Source organism: Periplaneta americana, chromosome 2 (genome assembly GCF_040183065.1).
Source record: "Periplaneta americana isolate PAMFEO1 chromosome 2, P.americana_PAMFEO1_priV1, whole genome shotgun sequence".
NCBI lineage: Eukaryota > Metazoa > Arthropoda > Insecta > Blattodea > Blattidae > Periplaneta > Periplaneta americana.
In genome coordinates this window covers 79,177,358-79,197,292 of record NC_091118.1, presented here as the reverse complement: position 1 = coordinate 79,197,292, position 19,935 = coordinate 79,177,358, and the positions used below count along the sequence as shown (strand labels likewise).

General features: G+C 36.0%; 1 protein-coding gene across 1 annotated transcript in view; it reads right to left on the bottom strand.

Moving 5' to 3' along the window:
* LOC138694365 (uncharacterized) overlaps positions 1-3,402 on the bottom strand; it is a 96,948-nt gene extending 93,546 nt beyond the window's left edge. The window contains exons 1-2 of the mRNA XM_069818029.1: positions 3,270-3,402; positions 2,828-3,063 (exon numbers count right to left, since the gene is read on the bottom strand). The gene's annotated coding sequence lies outside the window, so the exon portion shown is untranslated. The remainder of the gene's footprint in view (positions 1-2,827; positions 3,064-3,269) is intronic.
* Between the last annotated feature and the right edge of the window lie 16,533 nt (positions 3,403-19,935).

Sequence of the window (19,935 nt, the reverse complement as noted above, 5' to 3'; positions counted from 1 at the left end):
TTCTTAGTGGGTCGAATTGGAATGATGCCTACCTAAATGCTAATAGAGGTATAAATATAATTAAGAAATGGTTAGATGAAAATTTGCTCTCATTGAACATTTAAAAAACAACTGCAGTTCCTTTTACATTAACGGCTTCTAGTCTGAGAAAAATGAAACTCGATAAGGATGCAAATTTAAAAGTACACAATTGCAGTAACATAAACTTGATTGATTGCAATTGCTGTACCTTGACAGAATCCACGCAAGTTAAATACTTAGGTGTTATCATTGATCAACATTTAAGATGGAATAAACATGTAACATATTTATGTAATAGGTTACGGAAAACAATTCACAACTTTGTAACCTTTCGTGCATATATGCCTACCTATGTTCTCCGTGTCGTTTATCTAGCCTTGTTTTTTTTTTAATTTTGTTGGGTTATTTTACGACGCTGTATCAACATCTAGGTTATTTAGCGTATGAATGATATGAAGGTGATAATGCCGGTGAAATGAGTCCGGGGTCCAACACCGAAAGTTACCCAGCATTTGCTCGTATTGGGGTTGAGGGAAAAACCCGGAAAAAACCTCAACCAGGTAACTTGCCCCGACCGGGATTCGAACCCGGGCCACCTGGTTTCGCTCTAGCCTTGTTTCAATCAGTCGTTCAATACGGAATAATAGGATGGGGTGGAATGACAAAGACTATCCTAACTCCATTAATATTACTACAAAAACGTATCATCAAAATTTGTCTGCATAAACCACTTGATTATCCGACACAATTAATTTATTCTGAATTCCAAGTACTAAAAATTGAGCAAACATATAAACATACAGTACTAATTTATTTTCACAAAAATCGAATGAATTTTATAACTGAAAAACATATACATAACACCAGAAGAAATGTCCCAACTCTTTTGGTAGAACCTAAATGCCACACTACAGCTGGATTAAGACACAGTAGGAATTATGGACCAAGACTATACAATTCAGTATTGAAAAATAATTCAGACCTAAGCAATTTACACATTCTTAAGTTTAAAAATAAAGTGAAAATGTTTGTATGATATTTGATCAATTTTATTTTTTATTTATTTATTTTTTTTATTGTTACTAGCATTATATGGTACTAATTTTTATTGTATTTATCTGATGCATGTAACCTATAAGATAAAATATTGTAATAAATATAAATAGATCATTTTCTTAATTAATAACAGTGTATAACTCCAATAAATGATTTCTTAGCATCGCCACAGATACACTTGATTGTACTTGTCACTATCTCTTGTCACTAGAGAGTTCTTGAAATTTATATTTTCCCCGCCATTCATAAAATATTTTCATACGATACCTCTTGCACAAAAGGGGAGATCTATAACTGAAACTAGATTAATATATTTCAGTATTATTTGTATTGATCCTGGTAATAATGAACAGTTCCACTCGTAGACATTTTGTTTTTGCAGTATTAACTTCCCATGATTGTACGAGAAGATTCGAAGAGAATGGCACTTACGTAGACTTTCGGCTCCCCCCTACTACCATTAATGCACAACACAATGTCAATACGGCGGTTGCTGTCGTCTGCGATACAACGAACTTTTCTGTTGATTTTCGAGTTCGTCATTTTTTTCCGGTTATTATATGCTTATTTAAGTTGTGTTAACTCTCACTAGTGGTTTTATATTTTATTTTATTCGTGTTAGTATTTATTTTATTATTGTAAATATTTTTGTTTTATCACTATTATTATTATTATTATTATTATTAATATTATTATTATTAATGAATTATTTTGTATTACAATCTTTGTATCATTTCTGTCACGATTATTTTATTATTATTATTATTATTATTATTATTATTATTATTATTATTATTATTATTATTATTATTTCTATCTTCAGCATTATTATTTTATCCCTGTAAAATTTATGTAGACTACTGGACTGTACCCGAGCACGAGCATATGCTCAATTCGGGTATCTATTCACATGTATTCATTTCAAATGTAAATTGTAAATAAATTTGAATTTGAATTTGAATTTGAATTAAGCAAGCACTCTACCTCTGGTCTACGAGACGCAGATGTGGAATAATCCCATATTTCCGGAATTGTTTCTGCAAGCACATGGATAGTGTAACAAAGTCGTGACCCGAAGTGGACTTAGAAAGTATTCACTGTTCAAGAGTGCGACCACTTTTTTTTGACAACTGTACATAAGTAGCAACCAAAAACGTTTACAATTAAAATAATGAATATTTTATAAGAAAACTTGCATGTATTCAATTCTTGTTAATTGAACTGGATTTACAGAAAATGTTTAAGTGTAGGCTAAAATAATAATTGAGACTAAATATTGCCCAGTTTCCAGATCTAGGTTTCCTCTATTGAATGCTACAATTGAATTGAGAAATGTTTATTTTAAAATTAGGAAATTAAATTAGGTCTATATAATTAAAGAACTAAGTAATGGTTTTGTGAATTGAACTAAGTGAACTTTTGAAAACTAGTATAATAAACTAAAGGATATGTTAATTTCTGAGATCATTATTTTTGTATGCCACAATATTCAACTCTTTTCATTGTGAAGAAGTTAATTTCGGAATGATTTTGTTAAGAGAATTGGGAATTAAATTGCAACCGGAAAACAAAACTTATGCCTATGCAGCAAGAACTGATAAGTTTCTATTACTAAACATAAATTATGTGATTTAAAAAAAGTAAGTAATTAGGTGTGAAGTGAAATGCGAAGTTAAATGTACCATATATATCAGAACAAGACAATAAAAAGTAGGCCTATTTATTTTGTGAAAGTAGGATGTAGGCTTACGGTATATTGGTCTTAAGTTGTATCATTTATTTCCAAGAAGATTAATAATTTTCTCCATCATAGCTTGTTGTTTTCGTTCCATTTCAATCCTTTGCAATCTTTTCTGCTTCTCTATCTCAAATTTCTCCCTCTCTAGCTGTTGTTGTTGCTCCGTCCATGCCACTTCATCTTTGTGTTATTGCTCCATGAATTTCATAATATCTGAACTAAGCTGATCTCCCTTTCTCTTTCGGTTTCTATAAATATACAAACACACATGAAGTCCACACAATTATAGTGAATATAATATAGACCTATTCAAAATATCTTACTATTATAATAAATAGAATAATAAAAAACCTATTACAATAATCTGAACACAGCAATATAGTGTAACAGATTCTGATTACATACTGTACATGAAATATCCTACATATGCAGGCAGAATATTATAATTATTTACCTTTGAGCTGTTACTTCAACAGAATTTTCAGATGTCTCCTGGAGAGGTAGGCCTATATCAGAAGAAGCCTATGATATTTCTGTTGGACTGGAAGATATGGAAGTGGAGGGCATGGTAACCTGAAAATTTGACAGAGCAAGGTCCCTTTCTTCCACACCTTTCTGTCTAGCATTAATTATTGGATCACTCTTCGATGACTTCCCAGTAAAATCTCTCGCCATATCTGTTATCTGTTGTGAAAGTTGCTCTTTTTCCCCATACTGCTCCTCGGTACCAGATCTAAGACAGAGGTTTTAAAAACAATTGTTTAAGCTTAGTTATCATGTAAACAGAGAAATAGATACCAGTTTATATAGTTGGATTTATTATTTTGAAATTACAGAAAGACACATCGATTTTATTTATATTCTTGAAAACAGTAATGTAGGCCTAAAATTTGCCCGGCTTTCACATGATCCTGTTGGCAGAGAACAGTGCATCACTTCCGCACAATCATGTTTCACTAACCTTTTTTCTGTTCACATTTCATTAACTTATAAATAGAATATTATATACTTACTTCCTTAGATTTGCTTTGTCTTCTTTCTTCCACAATTGCACGAGATGTTGCACGTGGTCCTCCACTGTACGAAGGCAAAAGTCCTTTCCTGTTCCTTCATGAATTTTATTATGAATGTCGCTCCACCTACTGCTATCTTCGGATTAATTGCTAACAATTCCCGAAGAAGACATATCATAGCTAATTGTAAATCTCAGTCGTGTAGCCATAATTGCAAATTTTATTTTATTACTACACTCGCGTTATTGATCACGTTATTTGTGCACACCAGGTCGCTCGGATAAGCGCAACGTTATCCAGGCTCTGACACGTATTGTCTTCTGATTGGATGTGAGATTAATGACGTCACAATAACGTTTAACGCGGACTTCTCAGTAGGATGCGAAAAGTCTCTAATTAACTGATATTATTGTCGCTACGCTTTGTCAAAATATCCGAGTGATACAATAATCGTGCCTTGCAGTTTAAGAAACATGATCTGCACTTTGCTATTTCGGGGCCTTTGAGGTCAGTCTCTTCTTGTTTACGTTCATTGTTGATATGTCGTAATTGCGTCGCTATCGTGTGCGACAGTTGAGATGAAATGAAATTGTCGGTAACATACATAATTAAACTTTGATCATTGGGAAACAATGTAATTGGCGCGGGAGAACTTACAAGGCCGGTAGGTCGTCTTTGCTCGCTGAATGTCGCCGATGTGATGATAGCGACGCAATTATACCGGTTCGATACCTTGTTTCAGCATTGGGAAGACTGCACATGTGTTCTGAAATAATTACTTTATTTAGATTTCTCTGAGAAGTCGTCTGTTATGCCTTGTAGATCAGTTGGTTATTTAACAACGCTGTATCAATTACGAGGTTATTTAGCGTCGATGAAATTGTTGATAGCGAGATGATATTTGTCTAGATGAGGCCTAGGATTCGCCATAGATTACCTGGCATTTACCTGACGGTTAGAGAAAACCTCGGAAAAAACTCAACCAGGTAATCAGCCCAAGCGGGGATCGAACCCGCGCCCAAGCGCAACTTCAGACCGGCAGGCAAGCGCCTTAACCGAGTGAGCCACGCCGGTGGGCTAGATCAGAGAAGCTTAGGCCTATATTACACTATCAAATTTCTGTGTCACAGAATATGATATAATCTTTGATCAAATATACATGATCAAATGTAAAATTTTAAGTATATTATTATTATTATTATTGTTATTATTATTATTATTATTATTATTATTATTATTATTATTATTATTATTATTATTATTATTATTATCGTATCTTTTGTCACAGTTCTAAAAATAGATCCACAACAGTTCTATGCATGTGTTGCAACTGTAAGTGCAGTAATGGTTATTGCATTAGTACTACTGTAAAGAAGAGATCAAAGAAAAAACGAATTTCGGTTAAGAATTGGGTAGGGAGAAGAGACATTAAAGGAATTCATCGTACACTACAGAGAGAACTTCAATGTGAAGATGTGAAATCCTATACTAAGTATTTAAGAATGGATAATGAAGCATTTCAGTTTGTTGTTTCTAAAGTGTCACATTATATTGCAAGACAAAATACGCACTAGAGGAACCCCATAAGTGTGGAAGATCGTTTTATGGTAACACTGAGGTTTTTGGCTACTGGAGAAAGTTTTTCAAGTTTGCAGTTTAGTACCAGAATATCACAATGTACTATTTCAAAAATAGTTCCAGAAACCTGTGAAGCTATCTACAAATCAATGAAAGATGAATACTTGAAGGTAAGTTAGCATGCTTATTTTACACTATTTATTTATCTATTTATTTAAACTTCACCACCAACCAATTATAGGTGGCTTACATTGATACAATTTAAATATATAAGAGTGGAAAAACAAAACAAGCAATACAAATGAAAGAAAGAAGGATAGATAATAGAAGCTAGAATATAATATTGCAGTTAATATTAGTGCCAAATATCAATACAATAATGCAGAATTATTTCAACATTAGAGGAGAAACATTATAATACAATTATTCATAGTTTAAATACGTACCTAAAGAAATGCAGTTCTTTTTAAAATATTATGAAATTTTTAAAACAACAACAACGACGACAACGACAACAACAACAGCAGCAGCAATAATAATAATAATAATAATAATAATAATAATAATAATAATAATAATAATAGTAATAATAATAATAATAATATATTTCCTTGTTTCAGGTATCTACAACCTAAAATGAATGGAAACACATAGCAAAAGAATTCGAGGAGAAGTGGAATGTTTTTAATACCATTGGTGCAATGTGGAATGGATGGAAAACATATCCGCATTTCCTGTCCACATAATAATGGATCGCATCACTTCAATTACAAATCTTTTAATAGCATAATTTTATTTACCCTTGCTGATGCAAACTATAAATTTACATATATATATACATTGGGACAAATGGTCGAATCGGTGACAGTGAAGTATATGCCAAAAGTGCTCTGCGGTAATGCCTGCCTGATAGAGAAATTTTGAAAATACCTGGTGACAAGCAGTTGCCAAGCTCTAATATTTCAGTTCCACAAGTTGTGCTTGCTGATGATGCTTTTACACTGAGTTACAACGTTATGAAGCCCTATCCTTTAGCAAATATAACGAAAGAGGAAAAAGTGCTTAATTATAGATTATCTCGTGGAAGAAGAATCATTGAGAGCACATTTGGTATTTTGGCAAGTCGGTTTCGAGTTTTCTTCACTACAATTAACCTATCTCCCGACAAAGACACAACAGTAACTCTAGCAGCATGTACACTACACAATCTTCTAACAGGAAAAAGAAAATATTTGTATACCCAGAGGGAGCTTTATTCAATTGAAGATAATGACTACCAGTATTTGGAAATGCAAACCCATGAAAAAAATTAGCAAATGCAAGCAATAGAAAAACAAATAAATTCACGATATGGTCGTCATGGTCGAGAGATTCGAGAGGTATTTTAAGACATTTTACAATGGCATAGGGAGAGTTCCATGACATATTTGAATTGCTTTGTACTTAACGATTCTTCAAAATCAGTGTTTTGTGTCTCAGATACCAAACTGTCGAAGTTTGAAACTGATTTGCCCGCAGCAGTTGAACTATCCAGAAATGACAGCAATGGATACCAGTAGGCTGTGGGTGTATAAACGTCATTGCCATCTTCTCCACTTTTTTGCTTTTAAGTATCTGTAAAAATACAATGTAAACGTCTATATACATAAGCTCATAATCAATCTAATATAAAATTAAATGTTACATAAATGTTTGTGATTACTATTTTTCATTCTTGTTATGGAAAAATCAATGAGTAGAGTAGTGTTTCTTTACAAAATATATTGCATATAGGCCTAAATGGTTAAAACTATACTGGTATTGTTTTAACTTGTATTATGTCATCATATTGGATATTCAAACATAAAGATACTGTAATGTAGGTGCTTATAAGCTAACACAATGAAAATTATAAAACAATGTTAATTACTATCAAATTCATTACTATTATCAACAATGACAGTAGCAAGAACAATAAATAAATAATAGTTGTAGTAATAACTTACTTTCATTTTTTCTCCTAAATATTGGCTTCTCAATCCATTTAATTTCTCCCTTACATCATTTGCTGTGCATTCTTCTTGTATCACATTTATAGCTTCTACTATGTCTTACTTAGTATTGTAACTTTAAAATTAAAAACAATAATGTAGTTTTATTCTTACAATAATAACTCTTCACTTTCTACAATTTAATTCTACTCCCATCAACAATGGGATTTCAACTATACACAGTAACATAGTATTCGTTATTGCACTCAACAGACGACAATGACAATTTACTTGGATTACTGAGAACAACAATGAACTGTTAATTTTAACTAATGTTCACAAAGCACTATTTACAAATCAGAACTGTCAGTTCTCAGTTCACAGTTCGTTTGTCTTGGCTAGTTCTTCTAGCTCAGACACTCAAGTTCACAGTATCTCGAACCACAGACCTTCAGAGACAGTCCAATGAACCTCGAACTCAGGTCCCCCAACTGCGGTCCACTGCACTCAAACTCAGGACTTCGGACGCTCGCACAGCTGAGGACACACTCAAGTCGAACTCCGGACTCGAAGCTGGCTTCACTGCTACACAAGACTGGCTGGCTTGTTGTTCACCGACTATACAACTCTGAAAATAACTAAACTGCTGCTCAAGTTCACTCGCGTGTAGTATTTATAACTAAACTACAATGCTAGAAATTTCCACGGGTGTCCAGAGATAGCATTCTCGAATAATCTGTATTTGTCTCCTCTCTGCCGCGGTCGCTCTCTCCCCTCTCGTCTCTAGGCCACAGCACATGCCCCAGGAAGCAGATGCGCGCGCAACCTGCCCGAACTACGGCCGACCTAGCCCTTCTTCTGCCGGTCGTGAGATCGAATCTCACGTGGCTCTCAGAGTATATTTCCAGTCTTTTGTTCCTGTTTTTATAATCTTTGTGCTTTGAATTATACAACATTTAATTTGACTCGTAAGGCGAAATTAAAAGTTAGCTATGACCGACCATATGTACTTACTGTCCGCCATTTTTTTCTTTTAAGTCACAGATTTTATCAAAGATATGATGATGACCATAACTTTTATCACAGAACTGTGTCACAGCTAGATGTGATCAAAGATGCTATATTACACTATAAAATATTTTGTCATATATATTTAACAAACTTCTTTGGCACAGAAATTTGATAGTGTAATATAGACCTTAGTCTTAAATTCTACTTCAAGTGAAAGTGATTCTACGGGTATAATAGCACCAATAGCATCTTCACTAGCCAAAAAATTATAAGCGTGGGTTGCGACCGACGCTAAAATTTTAGTATGCCAAATATGTGAGAAAAAGATAGGTTGGTCAATGAAATCGCAACTGGAATAACATATGCGAAGTGCGTTACACCAAAGAAACAAACAGTGTCATTCTTCTAGAAAGCAAATCCTACTAACGCAAATACAGCAAGAGCCTACTGCTTCGAAAAATGTTTTTTTTTTTTTTTAAATACATGTGTACTGCGATGGTAGCTGCAGACATACTGTGTTACAAACTGCAAGTACCAGAATATCGCTCTTTCTTGGAGAAATACTACCAAGGACAAATTCTAGACTAGTCTATATTCTAGAAGAACTACAGTACCTTGATGTCTGCTATCAAGAAATTACAGTAGCGAGATTCGTTAACGATGGTTTGAAGACTTTCAAACTTTGAAGATATTGTGGCCTAATTATGTCCAAGAGAAAAAAGTGCTGGTTTTGTTCTTCGATGCTACACCATATATGTTGAAAGCTGCAAGCGCTCTCAAAGAGTTCTATCCGAAACTAATAGGCTACACTTCACATGTCTCGCTCATACTCTACAACTTGTGGCTGAAGAAAAAACAACCAACTTCCCTCAAGTTAATAAACTTATTTCATCCACAAAAAAGGTTTTTGTGAAACCTCTTCAAGAGTTCAGTGTTACAAACACCAATTGTCTGATACGCCTCTGCCTTCAGAATCAGTATTTACGAGGTGGGGTACTTGGATACGAGCTGTGAACTTCTACGCTGAACATTTTGAATACGTAAAGTCTGTAGTTGAATTGTTCTCGTCACAGTCTGCTCTTTCAGTGCGGTAAAGAGCAAGCTGCTTTCAGGGAACCTAAAATGGAGTACTCACTTGCATATATTACAAGCAATTTTGTTTGCCTTCCAGAGAAGATTGCAAAATTGGAATCTTCAGGACTTTCCCTTCAGGAATCCATGGATATTATGGAAGATGTGAAACAAAAACTGTCTACTGTAAAAGAAGAAGTTGAAATCAACGTTCCTCGAAAGTTCCAGGCAATAATCGATAGAAACCACGGCTACTCTACTTTCCTCACTGTATGCAAGATAGTGAATGGTGAAGAGGTTCAATCTCTAGAGGTTATATCTCCAGGAAAAATGTTGTTATTGAAGTACAGTTCTGTGACGTCAGGCGATGTCGAGAGATCATTTTCTTCATTCAAGACCATTTTATCTGACAAACGTCACTCATTTACACCAGAAAATATGGAAAAGTATCTCGTAGTACACTGTGCCACGAAGTACACAGTATGTGTGTGTTACTCTTTTTTAATTTCTTTAATGGTTTATAAAGAAACTGTTTTGTTGTGTTGTTTTGTCTATGTATATACAGGGTGTTTAAAAATACGGGGCATAATTAGAGTTATGTATTTCCCACATGTAGACAATCAAAATAGTTCATTACAACATGTGTCCGGAAATGCTTCATTTCCGAGTTATGGCCTTCACAACATTGAAATTCACCGGAACGTTTTTCTTTCCGCAGGTCGTTGTCATTACAGAAGATGTTCAAAATGTCTACCTCCTGCTTGAATACAGACCTCACATCGATGTCTCATTGACCTGCGAACACGATCCCAAACTCCAGGAGTATTGCGTATGTCCTCAGAACATGCCACAATTCGATTCCGAAGGGATTCCAAATCAGGCACCAGAGACGAATAAACCAATGATTTTAAATGGCCCCACAAGTAGAAATCGAGAGGGTTCAGATCAGGTGAGCGTGGAGGCCAAGCAATTGGGCCACCTCTACTTATCCATCGATCAGGAAACCTTCGATCCAAGTACCGGCGAGCCGTACGACTGAAGTGTGCAGGAGCGCCATCATGCAAGAAGTGAATGTGTTAACGATTGATCAGTGGAGTGTCTTCTAAAACATGAGGTATGATGTTTTCCAGGAAGTTTGTATACGCCTGCCCCGTAAGTCTGTTTACAAGTACATGGGGTCCAACTAATCGATCACCGATGATACCGGCCCACATGTTGAGGGAGAACCGCACCTGGTGATGAGATGGAACAGTTGCATGTGGGTTTTCATACGCCCATACATGCTGATTGTGGAAATTTGTTACGCCATCTCCTGTGAACTGTGCTTCATCTGTAAATAATACTAAGGAAGGAAAGTTCGGATTTACACCACACTGCTGCAAGAACCACTGACAGATCCTAACTCGTGCAGGGTAATCTGCTGGTGACAGGGCCTGTACACGTTGCAAATGATAAGGATACAATTAATACTCTTTCAACAGTCTCCAGACAGTCGTATGAGGAACATTGACTTGCAACGCTACCCTTCGTGTGCTGATAGGAGGAGTCATGTTCACAGCCTCCAGAATCTCCTCCTGTACTTCTGGAGTTGTAGATCTTGGTCGTCCCCTTCCCAAATCAAGAGAGTTAAATTTTCCATATTCGCACAGACGGTAATGGAGACGTACAAATGTCTTCCGATCTGGACATTGTCGCTGTGGGTACCTCTCCTGGTACAAACGACGAGCCAGCGCAGCATTGCCGTCCGCCTTACCGTACATGAAGTGTATCTCTGCCAGCTCTTGATTTGAATACATGTCGCACAGTCTAACGCCTACACAACACTGAATGTAACCTTCGCCTCGGAATGAACTGTCAGAGTACTCTCTTAATGTCTCCTTTGATGGCAACGACCTGCGGAAAGAAAAACATTCCGGTGAATTTCAATGTTGTGAAGGCCATAACTCGGAAATAAAGCATTTCCGGACACATGTTGTAATGAACTATTTTGATTGTCTACATGTGGAAATACATGCCCCGTATTTTTTAAACACTCTTAATAAAGTTATAGTACCTTGTGCAACATTATTCGTATATTAGGAACAACATTTCAAACATTAAAAAAAATATTATGAAAACTGTGTAATTGAAATTTATGCAGTGCTTAAAATATCAAACTATACTTAATAATTGGAAATAACTATTCTGTAGAAATGGGGGCAATAAATATTATAAGGAAGATGCCTGGTGAATGAAATTAACTAATATTTTCCATTTATAACAGTTATTGTTAGAATCCGGATTTGTATGTAATTAGTAATTACTAATTATTAATTGTTAATTACATATTTATTTCATATTGCATATTATTTAATATTACATACTTACTTAAATATTTTACTACATATTGTGTACATATTTCTCAATTTGATATTACATAAAAATTCCGACTCTAATTATAAGTGAAAACAATGCAATTCCACTCAGAAGAATAGTTCTGTTACCATTCCGTCATCGATAGCCAATTAGAATTAAACACGACCATACTTAAGCGATCTTACTTTGAAGTAGTGTGAATGAATACACTTATTGAAAACTGTGATTCTTATCCGCGTGCGTGTCAATGTCTTCTAACGTCTGACCAAAGTTCACAGCTATGTCAGCAAATTATCTTCCTACCAGACAATGCATTTTTAACAACTTAACCTCTTCCTCGGGGCTTTTATATCGTGTTACAGTATTTCAACAAATATTTCCTAAGATGATCATAGATCATAGACTAATAGAGAAAGTGCTACAGGGTAGTTACATAAGTAATACGTGCGCATCTAAGCCTGTCCCATAACAACAGCGATCCTTTCGTATTTTTGCAGATGGTTTGGCGATACTACGAGCTGTATTCAAGAACGTCACTTCAACTTCATTTCGCCCAGGTCAGAAGTTAGATCACATAAAGTAAAGTACCGGATCTATATTTAGAGACAATATTAATTTTTCCCTTGGCAAAGTCAAATGCAGAAGAAAGCGACTGAACTTGGTGTTCAATGTCATTTTACAATGACGTAGTACTTCCAGCCCACAGCTGCTCCATGCGGAAATCATTCATTGCTCGGTACATTTCGTTTCTTTAATTATGGTTTATTTAACGACGCTCGCAACTGCCGAGGTTATAAATCTATCAGCATCGCCGGTGTGCCGGAAGTTTCTCCCGCAGGAGTTCTTTTACATGCCAGTAAATCTATTGACATGAGTCTGTCGCATATGAGCAGACTACATTTTGTTTCGAACTTGTTATTTTAAAAAAACATTCTTTGAAATGAAAGCAACCGTAGATGAAATTCAGGTATACATCAAAGAACTTGCTTACTTAATACAAAGACGTGGTATAGACGTGTGGGTTTCGATAAATAATAATAATAATAATAATAATAATAATAATAATAATAATAATAATAATAATAATCATCATCATCATCATCATCAATTTCACGGGTTAAGCCATTAAGGCTCGTTCCAGTATACCGACACCTCTTCTACCTCTTGGGTTATAATCCAAAATAATTTTTGGTATTCGGCCTGCTCCCATTCTCTGTACATGTTCCCTCCAGTTGTTCCTATATTGCTCTATTTTAAGAAAGAAGAAATAGCAGAAATATAGAGCACCAAAAATAAAAGTAACACTGATAATATTAAGTAGGCGTACGTGAAAATTGAACTAGTATCTTAAACATGTCGTCGGCTTACAACCAAAACACATTAAGTAAAAAATATTACTTCCGAGAAAAAGGCGTTTTGAAAGCTTTTGACAACACTGAATCCCCAAAATATTATATTTAATAAGTTCTTTCTCTTTAGGTTATTTAATTTTTCAATTCTAAGTTTGTACACATACATTACATACGCCAGACCTGCACAAGGTTTGCGCTCTCCGAGCCGGCTCACAGCTCATGAACGGAATGCAGATATTTGCTGCGCTCTGTGTAGGGGTGGTCTGAAAGAAAGGGTGACCTCGTACAAAATATACACAAAAGGTGTTCATGAATTGAATTCCCGTTCAGTGTTTACGAAACTATCTTGGACTATTATTAATTAATAAAGAAATATCTATTTTACAGAAATAATAGAAATTATATAGCTATTTAAATGTACAATATCATTTTGTTATATTTTTATTTATCTGTACATGAAAAAGGGGTTTTATGCTGTTGTCAGCTGAAGGGAACAGTAGGCCCACTGATCATAATGAAACATCAGTCACAGATATTCGATGCCTGCCTTTATTAAAGTTGATTACAGAAAACAGTTACAATTATAAATGTTGAACCAAATATAGCAATCATTTTCACAGCCAGCCTGTGTAGTCGTGGATATTATTGCTAAGGTCTAGTCTTGTAAAACTCAACCAGACTAGTAGTATTATTCAAACGGTCTTTAGCACTGTTATTTTATTTAACGGCGCTCGTAATTGCCGAGGTTATATCAGCGTCGCCCGTGTCGCACACTTAAATGTTATGTATGACACTGTTTCAACTAGTGTTAAAGGAATTTATTATGATAACTTTAAACTTATTTCCAATTAAGGCAAGATTTTGGAACCTAGACTTAAATTCATTTTGAATTTCAATTAATATTTGCACATAATCGTTTAACATGGCTTCATCATGAGCAGTTTCTATCGTTCGAAAGTGAGCCATATTACCTTCCCGAAACTGATTTACGTAAAGTGTAAGTTTGCGAATGAAATCCCGTAATTTATTCAACATATCAACAATGAACTGGCCTTTTCCCTGAAGAGAGATATTTAAATTGTTGAAGATTAATAAATTCTAACGTTTCTAACCAACCTACCCTTCAACTCCTGAACCTTTTTACTGCGATCTTCACCAACAAAACCATCGTACCTCTATGTGTGGACTAGTAATGACGCATTATATTATGTTTTCCTCTTTCTTTCAAACTTTTGTGGCAGATGCTGCTGTGAAAAAAATAAACATTTTCCCATGCAATATTGAAAGAATTTGCCGGATGATCACTCTTCCGTCTTTTAGATTCCTCCATTATGTAGCCGTAGATAGGCAAAGTGAAATAGCTACTGATAACACACATTACACCAGATAGCTGCGTGGACTATCCTCTACCTATAGCAGGCATACGTCATTCCGACGTAACTTCCCGGCGAGCTGTTTGGACGGCTCTCCCGCTCCCAAGGAGCGGCCGCGCTCAATGAGTGCCGTTTGTGCAGGCCTGATATACGCCAATTGAATCGAAGAACAAGCTCATCTCTCAGATCCTTGCTGCTGCTGAATTTATACGGCACATGCCTGGAATATTTGAACGTGACACGTCGTTGCAGAGTTTGTATTGAAGCAGGAGGCCGCACTTTTGAACAATTTTTGTGAAGGATTACAAATTGAAATGGTTTTGAAGCACGAGTGTCATAAGTAACGTTACAACTGTAGTTTGTTTATTCTTTACAATATAGTACCAGGTTCTGGTTTTATCATTCAATAATTAGTTTCAGGGCCATATCATTTAACAAAAAACGTTTGTTATGGTCTCTTCTATCATAACTAGAAGTTTGGGTATTGAATTTAGTTACATTCTGTATTTCCGGGTACCGGTTACCGGTTACATTCATAAATTTACTCGTACATAAATTACCAATAATTTACAACAGGCGTGCACAAACGGCGCTCATTGAGCACAGCTGCTCCTTCGGAGCGGGAGAGCCGTCTAAGAACTCACTGGAAAGGTACGTCGGAATGATGTAGACCTGCTATAGGTAGAGGATAGTCCACGCAGCTATCTGTTGTAGTGTGTATTATCAGTAGCTATTTCACTTTGCCCATCTACGGTTACATAATGGAGGAATCTAAAAGACGGAAAAGTGATCATCCGACAAATTCTTTCAATATTGTAGGAGAAAATGCTTCTTTTTTTCACAGCTGCTGGAGTCAATACTCAGTGCTTTATCTGCCACAAAAGTTCGAAACAAAGAAGAAAACATAATATAATGCATCATTATTAGTCCACACATAGAGATACGATGGTTTTGTTGGTGAAGATCGCAGTAAAAATGTTCAGGAGTTGAAAGTTGAATTATTACATGAGGTAGGGTACGTTAGAATTTATTAATCTTCAGCAGTTTAAATATCTCTCTACAGGGAAAAGACCAGTTCATTGTTGATATGTTGAATAAATTACGGGACTTACTTTTCGTAAGTCAGTTTCGGGAAGATAATATGGCTCAATTTCCAACGATAGAAACTGCTCGTGATGAAGCCATGTTAAACGATTATGTGCAAATATTAATTGAAATTCAAAATGAATTTAATTCTAGGTTCCAATATCTTGCCTTAATTGCAAATGTTTAAAGTTATAATAAATTCCTACAACACCAGTTGAAACAGTGTCATACGATTTACAGTTTGAACTTACTGATCGTCAATGTGGCCTAAGGGCTAAAGACAGTTTGAATAATACCACTAGTCTGGTTGAATTTTACAAGACTAAATCTCAGCAATAATATCCACGACTACACAGGCTGGCTTTGAAAATGATTGCTATGTTTAACTAAAGATTTATATTTGTGAGCAACTGTTTTCTATTATCAACTTTAATAAAGGCAGACATCGAACATCTGTAACTGAAGTTTTATTACGATCAGTCCTGTTCCTTCAAGCTGCCCGGTTTTGATGTATTGATATGATATTGTATATTTAAGGAGCTATAGAGTTTGTATTATTTCTGTAAAATAAATGTTTCTTTATTAATTAATAATAGTCCAAGATAGTTTTTTAACAGTGAACGGGAATTCAACACTAGTACTACTTTTGTTTACATTTTGTACGAGATCACCTCTTCTTCCAGTCCACCCTTATACAGACCGCAGCCAATATCTGCATTCCGCTCTCGAGCTGTAAGCCGACTCAAAGAGCGCAAACCTTGTGCAGGCCTGATTTAGAAGATAGAGTAGACGCAAGAAGAACTTGCCACGGAAAGCTGCGCAAACTTTCGGCAACGTTCGGGTACACGCTGCCTCGCTTCGATTGGCAAGCTGTCGACAGTTCAGTCGTCTGCTGGCTTGACGTTTCGAGCGAGTTTTATCATAGCGCGTGTAGCGTAACGTAAACTAGTTACAGAGTAACAAATAATAATATTGTTGAAAATACAGAAGCACGAACTTTTTAAATATGGAAACAATTAATGAAATAACAAAGATGTTATAAAAATATGTAATCGTGTAATAATTGATATGTGACGTTGTAATAAAACACTAATACTGCGTAATTTTATTAAAATATTCCGATAACTAGGGTACTATGGCCGGTATATTTTAATCTGTAGTATGAAATCATTCTTGCACACATACACATATAATATGGCGGGATATATAGTAGCAACAATGAAGTTTCCTGCCTTCCTGTGATATCTAGTTACGAATTACATTAATTTTATTGTATATCATAATATAGGCTCCTTTAGAGAAGTTTAGTGCTAAACTGGCGTTAATTACATAAACTTATGGCTTACATATCGATATATATATATATATATATCAAAGAACAAGAATGAAATCATACGACAGGATTCCAGAATGGCCACGAGGTTCACTTAGTCTCCTTTCAAGGACTTTTCCTGGGGACAAAGTGCGATCAGAACGTAGTGCTGACCACACCATCACATTCTAGTGCCGAGGTCATGGAAACATGAAGCTCTATCTTTGTCTTTTCTTAAAAATTATAGTAAATTTACCTGTAATCCTGTTTCTAGTCCGAATCTTCTGGAAGAGGCTGAAAACCATCCATTTCGTCTTCGTCTTCACTGTCACCCATGCTGTTGGTGTTGGCGTCACTAACACTCTCACTGCTGCTTTCATCCCCCAGGTTAATGACAATGTGGTCTGATGCTTAATCCATTATATGGTCGCTCTCAACGTATTTGTCTTCAATGTCTATTACGTGCTGACATCGAGTCGAGCATTCTTCTACTCTAATTGACGCGATTTTTTCCGTCATTAACTTTCTTGCATCATCAAGCTTGAAATTAACATTCTTTTGTGCTACATAATCTTTAACATGAGTCCAAATCATTTCGACTGGGTTCAAGTCCGGATGGTATGGTGGTAGTCGGAGAGCCGTGTGCCCATAGCTGGCAAGCAGTCTGTCGATTTGATAAATCTTGTAGCGTGATTTGTGGGCTTTAACCAAAGCGTACAATTCAGGTTTCACATGTCGGTAGAAAATGGAATAATCTTACTAGTCAACCAGTCCCACATTACTGTTTTCTCGGAAGATGATGTGGGTGAACGCTCACATTGTACATTATGGTATGAGGCATCAATCACGACTACAGAATAGGGTGTCAAATTAGGAATTAATTTCTCTGTCAGATATTTTTCATAGTTCCTATAATTCATCTCATTGTGGTAATCCCCAGTTGTCTGATTGGATTTGAAAATCAACAAAGCATTTGGGATGAAACCTGCATCAGAATCGCATGTACAACTATTAATCGTTGGTCTTTCGAGATAGGCGATTTCAGTCCGTGAAGAGGACCGCCACCCTGCACCCCAAGCGCTTAGCTTAGTGTGCGAATTATGCAAATATGTCTCATCAGTGTAAACAATAGGCCTGCCCTCTTCTCGGTACCGTTTTACGCTCTTTATGTACTGAATACGCAGGAGCCTTATGTCATTCTTCTCCATCACTATTCTCCTCGTGTCTTCTCTCTTCCTCCATCGAAAACCTAGGCCTCGAAATATCTTGCTTAGTGTTCTTACACCACCATTGAAGTATGTCTTCAACCAGTTTCCTACGAATATTTTCGAGTGTTGGTCTCTCACCATTGGTAATGTGAAAATTGTGAATCGTACGCCTTACCACGCATTTATCAAAATCGTCTAATTCACAATTCTTGACGGATTTCGATCTTCTCTTTCCTGGAGTTGAAAATGAGTTCACTTCACCACTTTCAATTGTTTTGTTCTTCCATCACATTAAGCACGGATCTTTCGGACACACCTGTTGCTTCAGCCACTTTCTTTTGTATATCCCTTATGTTACGAGCGGAGCCTGTTTCGTTTTTCATAAATTTATAAACGTTATAAATAACTTCCCTAGTTTGACTGTGTAATGTTTAGGCATTTCCTAAATTAAAGCGAAACGGGGGCATTGTTAAGTACACACAATGTTATACAGGACTCTGTTTTCCAACAAACGCACTTTGAACTATATACGCAGAATATTTAACGCACACGATGGCTTCTACTCGCTCTGCACAATACACTCTACGATACGAACAGCTCAAGGCCGCGCTTTCGAATGCGCCCTGTAATCAGCATTAGTGACTCAGAGGAGCCCCGTAACGAGCATAGCCGTACGAAGACCCAATGTTGTTTACTGCGTATCAGTCAAATGGGCAAGCTCTTCTTGCGTCTACTCTACCTCTAGATATTATGACAGATTGCATGCTCAAAATTGCTTTTTGGCATTACTGATCCCAACAACGTGCTTATGAACAGATATTTCCAGCATAGTTGATCCTCTTCTTATCCCCTTTCGCTTACATTTTTATTATTACGTACAAATGTCTTTTGCATATCCATTCCACATTCATATGGATCCTCTGATCGTGATCGGTAATCATAAATGGCTAATAATAAAAACGGTATCACCGTCACCTAGATAGATCTGTCCATCACTCAGACTTAAATTTTGGTCCATACTATAGAAAGTTGCACGTTCGTGTACTAATAGAAAAGTCAGCTTGCCTAATTGGATCAGATTTCTAGCTGTTATGTCGAAATAGTCATCGCCGTATCTGTTTCTTGGGTTTTAGGTGTTTTTGACATAAATACGTCTATAAGTTCGGTCCGATACTGGGGTGCAGCCCTAGAAAGTCGACGGACACATTTCCAGGTGAGTTTGTCGTTGCACCTATAATTTACAAACTACAATATATACCCCAATGAAGTAAACGGCGATCGGCAGATCAAAGATCAATATACACAATATGACCTTGAGTTGGAACGGATGACGTCATCTAGCGATATGCGAAAGGGGGGAAATTGAGGGACGAATTGACTGTTCTGTTCGCGCGGCAGCCGAGGTAGTGTAATGCGAAGTGATAGAACGTTCGAAATGGTGCCAAATTAATTGTAACGAACTAGCAAGCAAGAATGAGCAGTCGACAAGCTAAACTGGAAAAATTCGTGAGTGAATTTGAGTGAAGAGAGAATATACACGATGACCAGGTATATGCAGGGTAAATGGGAACGGGCATATAAGCAACGGATATTTTACATTGAACAGTCCATCCCGAGAGACGTATTCACGCATAAGACTTACGGGTGTGTCTCTGTTACATTCTAACTCGATTTTTTTTTTTTTTTTTTTTTTTTTTTTTTTTGCAATTAAGAGTTCATTTGAACTTAACAACATACTAGCGGTTGGGTTTACATAATTTTCTTATCCACAGATGTATTTTAAGGAATACT